At 38.1% G+C, this 5,900-nt stretch overlaps 2 pseudogenes; one reads left to right on the forward strand and one right to left on the reverse strand.

Annotated features, from left to right (window-relative positions):
• The first annotated feature begins 292 nt into the window (after nt 1–292).
• LOC107196045 lies at nt 293–1,281 on the forward strand (annotated as a pseudogene).
• An 884-nt stretch (nt 1,282–2,165) lies between these two features.
• On the reverse strand, nt 2,166–2,936 carry LOC102880100 (annotated as a pseudogene).
• Between the last annotated feature and the right edge of the window lie 2,964 nt (nt 2,937–5,900).

A 5,900-nucleotide genomic window follows, 5' to 3' on the forward strand; every position in this document is an offset into this window, starting at 1 on the left:
ATGATGGCAGGAAAAAATAGCAGAGGGAAAGATTTGAATATTTCCTTGGATTCACGATATATATAGAGGTTTTTGTTTGTTTGTTTCTATTTAAACACTGGTTCTCAAACTTGAGCATATATGAAATTCATCTGGAGGGCTTGATAAAACATAGGCTGCTGGCCATCACCCTCACAGTTTATCAGCGGTAAGTCTGAAGAGGTATCAAGAATTTACTTTTCCATCAAGTTCCTTTTTGATGCTGCTACTACCCCTGGGACCATTCATTGTATTTTATTTTCACTTCATCTTTTCCATCAGATTCATCAACAACATGGAACCTGGAAACCAAACAGATGTTTTAGAATTCTTACTTTTGGGATTGACAGATGATCCAGAGCTACAGCTCCTCCTATTCTGCCTGTTCCTGACCTGGCTACTGTTCTGGGAAACCTGCTCATTGTCCTGGCTGTCAGCTCTGACCCCCACCTGCACACCCCCATGTGTTTCTTCCTCTGCAATCTGTCCTTTACTGACATCTGTATAAGCACCATCACCATCCCAGAGGTGCTGGTAAGCATACAAGCACAGAATCAGAGCATCACTTTTATAGGTTGCTTCATCCAGATTGGCTTTGTTGTGGTTTTGGGTGGATTTGAGAATTTTCTCCTTACAGCAATGGCTTATGACTGCTATATGGCCATTTGTCACCCCTTGAGGTATACGGTTATCATGAACCCTCGTCTCTGTGTTCTGCTGACTGTACTCTCACTGTTCCTTAGCACTGTGGTTGCCCTGCTCCACAGTCTGATGGTGTTGTGACTGTCCTTCTGCAGGGAACTTGAAATCCATTACTTCTTCTGTGAGCTTGCTCAAGTCATCAAGCTGGCCTGTTCTGATACCTTCATCAATAACTTTCTGATATATTTTGTGGCTAGCCTATTTGGTGGTATTCCTCTGTGTGGGATCATTTTCTCTTATACTCAAACGGTCTCCTCCATTTCGAGAATGCCATCAGTGAGGTGAAAGCTTAAAGCTTTTTCCACCTGGGGATCCCACCTCTCAGTCATCTCCTTGTTCTATGGGACCATTTTTGGAGTATATATTACATCTACAATTACTGACTCTTCCAGGAAGACTGCAGTGGCTTCGGTTATGTACATTGTGGTTCCTCAAATGATGAACCCCTTTAATCTGCAGCCTGAGGAACAGACATGAAATGAGCCTTGAGGAAACTAATTGGTAGGATATCTTCTTTTCTGATTTTGTGCCATTTACTTTGGGCTATGGTTTCTAGAATGAGGCAAAAAGATAGGAATCCTGGGCGAGCCACAGTGTTTGATTCTTATATCACCAAATTCTTTAAAAATGTCTAGACACCATAATGACAAAGTTAATTTTAACTTGGGACTGAAATCTGACTTTACTTTTCGTCTAGCTCTATGATGTTTTACACTTGATTTCAATTTTCTAAAATCATTTTTTTTTAATGCTCCTGTTCTACAGAAACAGAGCTTATGGCAAGGGTTCTAGTTTTAGTGGGTTTTATTTACTTTTTTTTTTTTTTATCACTCTCAGAAAAAGAAAAGTTGCAGAACATGAACAAGACAGGTGAAGTATTGAAACAAGACTGTGATCATACCTAAAGATTAGCTTCCACTGGACCCCATGGTAGGGTCGTGTCAGTTCCTCACTGATTTTAGTCCTATAGTGAATTAAGGGAGCTGAGCTTTTATTCACCTAGTCATTAATGTGATTGTTCACTGGCAAACCATATTCTTTTGAGAAACATTAGCAGCTACCATACTCAGTTTCATTACCTATGAAATTTGCATAATTAGAATATAGTGATGGTTTGAGAAGATTGTGAGATATTTGAACTTCATCAGTGAGGAAGCCTTCAGTTCTGATAAGAAAAGAATCTCTAACTCTAACGGGCCCAGACAATAAAGAGAATTTAGCTTTCATGGCAAGGTCTTTAGGGCTAAGAAATGCATAGGAACAGGAGAGTAGAGATTTATTTAATCCTCCATGTATTGTCTTGTCCTAGGACTGGTTCTCCTCAGAGTCACCAGGTGGTGGCGCCAGATGGAGATGTCATAATAGGATTTGAATGATTAAATAGAATTTTATTCATTTATTTATTTAGTGTATATACTATTTGTTAACAGACAAGACCTACAGATTTATATCTTCTTGGGCACACCCACAGTGGGTCCTCTGCAGCCGGGTATCTGCGTGCTGACCTGAAAGTCCCCAGAAGTGGCCCAGTCCTTTGTGGGCCTGAATTTTCTTCTGTTGCTCCAGGTCTTCACGGAGCTTGTTGTCCAGACCATTGACCAGTACCTGGCTGTACTTTCTATCTTTTGCATCCTTCTATCTGTTCAAAAACCAGCTTGGGACCTTGAACTGGTATGGATGCTGCACGACGGTGATCACACATTCCACCTCATCCTCAGTGATCTTTCCTTCCCTCTTGCTGTTGTAGCCACCAGGCCCCGATAGACACACGGACCACCAGAAATCAGTGAGTTATAGGAAACTCACTGATTCTTTATTCAGCCAGCTGGGTCTGCCAGGGGTATGCAGACCCCAAATCAAGCAGCCCCAAAATGTAGAGGTACAGGGTTTTTAAGCCCTAAACCCCTATTCTTCATCCTGTTTGAACACACAAGTCTATTTTTCTTTTTACTTACTGTCAACCCACAGGTCGGTGCAAGTAGGGGGTACAGAAGCAGAAAGCTTATTGGTAGAGCGTTATGTTCCCATGGGCGGTAGCCAAACAGTAGTTTTCCAGCCATCACATTGGTGGGATCGATATCTGCTTTCCACAACACCACATGAACATATCTTTGCCCCATACCCTTAACTGCAGTGAAGGCAAAGGCTGTTTTCCACTTCTCATCAATATTGGTGTTGAGCACTCATAAAATGTGCTGGAACTTCTCAGGGATCATGGCGGCAGCCCCAGTGGTGGCATGTAGGCCTCCTGTGCTGATTATATAGAATTTTCCATGTTCAACCAAAGATATTTCTGTAGTGGGCTCATTAGTGGCCCTTAAAACAATATGTCTATATTCAATGTCCCGTCACTTATTTTTATTACCTGATAAAAAGATGAATTTTTTTACTTAGAATTAAGGTCTCTGTAGAGGAGGAGCTATCCCAGATTGACTGCATAAGCCCTAAATAGAATCACATGTGTGCTTATATAAGATAGACAGAAGTGGAAATGACAGAGAAAAGGAGGATGTAATAAAACCATGGCAACAGAAATTGGATTGATGCAGCCAGTATTCGATTTCCAGTGTTTGATCAATTTTTCTAGCTTTTTTGAGATATAATTGTGTATAACATTGTGTAAAATAAGGTATACAATGTGTTAATTTGATACATTTATATATTGCGAAATGATTATTCTGTTGACAAACACTTAGTCGTTTCTATATCTTGGCTATGGTGACTAACACTGCAATGAACATGGAGTACAAATATCTTTTTGATATTCTGTTTTCATTTTCCTTGGATATATACCCAGAGGTGTAATTGCTGGATTATATTGTAGTTCTATTTTTAATTTTGTGAGAAAATGCTCTACTATTTTCCATAGTGGTTGTACCAGCTAACAATCCCACTATGGTGTTCAAGAGTTACCTTTTCTTTACATCTTTACCAGCATGTTATCTCATCTTTTTGACAAGTGTGAGGTTTTGATTTGCATTTTCCAGATGTCGAGTGACTTTGAGAAATCTTTGAGGTATCTGTTGGCCATTTGTATGTCTTCTTTAAAAAAATGTCTATATGAGTTCTTTGTCCATTTTTTAATCATATTATTTGTATTTTTGCTATAGAGTGATATGAGTTCCTTATATAGTTTGGATATTAACCCCTTATTTGATAAGTGATTTTAAAAGATTTTCACTCATTCCATAGGTTCTCTTTCATTTTATTGACCATTTCCTTTTAAAAAGAGAGGCTTCTTAGTTTGAAGTAGTCCCACCTGTTTATTTTTGCTTTGTTATCTTCCTTTTTGGTGTCAAATCCACAAAATCATTGCCAAAACCAATGTTAAGGAGCTGACCCCTTATGTTTTCTTCTAGGAGTTTTATAGTTTTAGTTCTTACATTAAGCCTTTAAGTCATTCTGAGTTGACTTTTGTGAGTGTTGTAAGATCAGTTCCAGTTCAATTCTTTAATTTTCATTACCCAAAAGAGTAATTATCCACTTACTATGAACATAAATCAATAGAGCCACTTGGTTCCAGTCCACCTATCATGTTATGTTTGTGGTACATAGAAAACTTTATCTTTTTTTTTGAGTCCAGCTATGTCTTTGTATATTTTACCCATTACTTATATGTTTGAAGTTTACTGGGGTTAAATGCTGAAGAGTGATATTATAATTCGATCTTGTCGTAAATTTATTTTCAAATAGTATATTTTAAAATATAGCTTAAGAAAGTTTATATTAAAAGAATTAAAGTGTAAAATAAATTACTGAACACATGCAAATATTGAAGTCCTTAAAGAAATAAATTTAGGTGAATATTAACATGGGACATTAGCTACGTCTATTAAATTATGGATGAAATATAATGAAACCTACTAAGATATGGACAAAATTGCACTCTATTGCCATTAACTGCCATTGTATTTTTATTACAACACGATTGAAAATGAAGAACCATAATTCCATCCAAAGTCTCCCAAAGTGAAAAAAAAAGTACATTGAATCTATTGTGTGAAAATTGTAAATGATGGTTATGAAAGTTCAAAAAGGGAGTATAAAATCTGTCTATATCGATCAGTCACAATTGATCACAGAGAAGATATCAGATTCTGCTGTGTAAAATATGGAGAACAGAAAGTAAAGAGCAAGAAACACTCAGTAACTCTAAAGATGAAATACCTCTAAATGTTTGATTTTATAAATGATGTTTTCGCACTTCAAATTGGAATCAGGATTCCCGATATCATTAATTATTTACAGATTCCTTTGTTTATAAATTTTTTAACAAGCATACATAATTGTTAATAATAATTAGCAAAGGAGTATGTGTACTTGTGCCCAAGGTATGTAAAATGGAGGTGAGCATGAACAGGTAGAGAAACCTGCATAGCGTATACTTGACCCAAGAGGGTCAGAGATTAGACTCTCCTATTGTCTCAGTCTGTAAAGATTTCCATTGCCCAGGGATCAGAAGGACTCTAAAAATGTCTGTTGAATGAGGAGCTTTGGATATTGATCCCCAGGGATATAGCGACTGTAAAGAGTCAGCTGCGACAATCCCACTCATGGCCCTTGCCTAGTTAGGAGGCAGTGTGCCTGAGCCTCCTCCCAGACATGGTCCTTCTTGACCAGGAGCCCACTGCCACACTTGGTCTCTCTGCCCTTCTTGTGGACAGAACTTCCATCTTAAATATTTGGGTGTCATGTCAACCATCATTCCACACTGATGCCAGCCAAGTAATTAAACTTCCTTAATTTAATTAATGCTTTGGAAATGAGGGCAGGTGTTTTACTACAATATCATCCACAGAAGCAAGGAGAAGAGTACATGCATAAAATATTCAGAACCAAGTGTCCCAGGGACTCCTCCCTAACTGCCTTCTTGTTGACAGATTCTCATGTATGTTTATACCAATGATCACCTAGTTCTCACTTGGCTGGTCTTGTAATCTCTCTCTCTCTTTCTCCAAAAAAATGGCCGAACCCATTTTTCTCATGAGCAGAAATCTGCTCCTTCTCAAACATAATGACTGTCATAAAACTTTCTGACATTTACCTGAATTCATGTGGCAGTTGTGGAGAAGGAGTTTGGTCAGCTTTTCCTTTTATTTCCGTTCCTGGTTCTTGATACATCATTGTACAGAAGAGTGTTTGTATTATCTCTGCAGCTGGACTTGAGAGTACTGGGGAGA

This window comes from Pteropus alecto, unplaced genomic scaffold (assembly GCF_000325575.1).
Source record: "Pteropus alecto unplaced genomic scaffold, ASM32557v1 scaffold37, whole genome shotgun sequence".
Taxonomy (NCBI): Eukaryota; Metazoa; Chordata; class Mammalia; order Chiroptera; family Pteropodidae; genus Pteropus; species Pteropus alecto.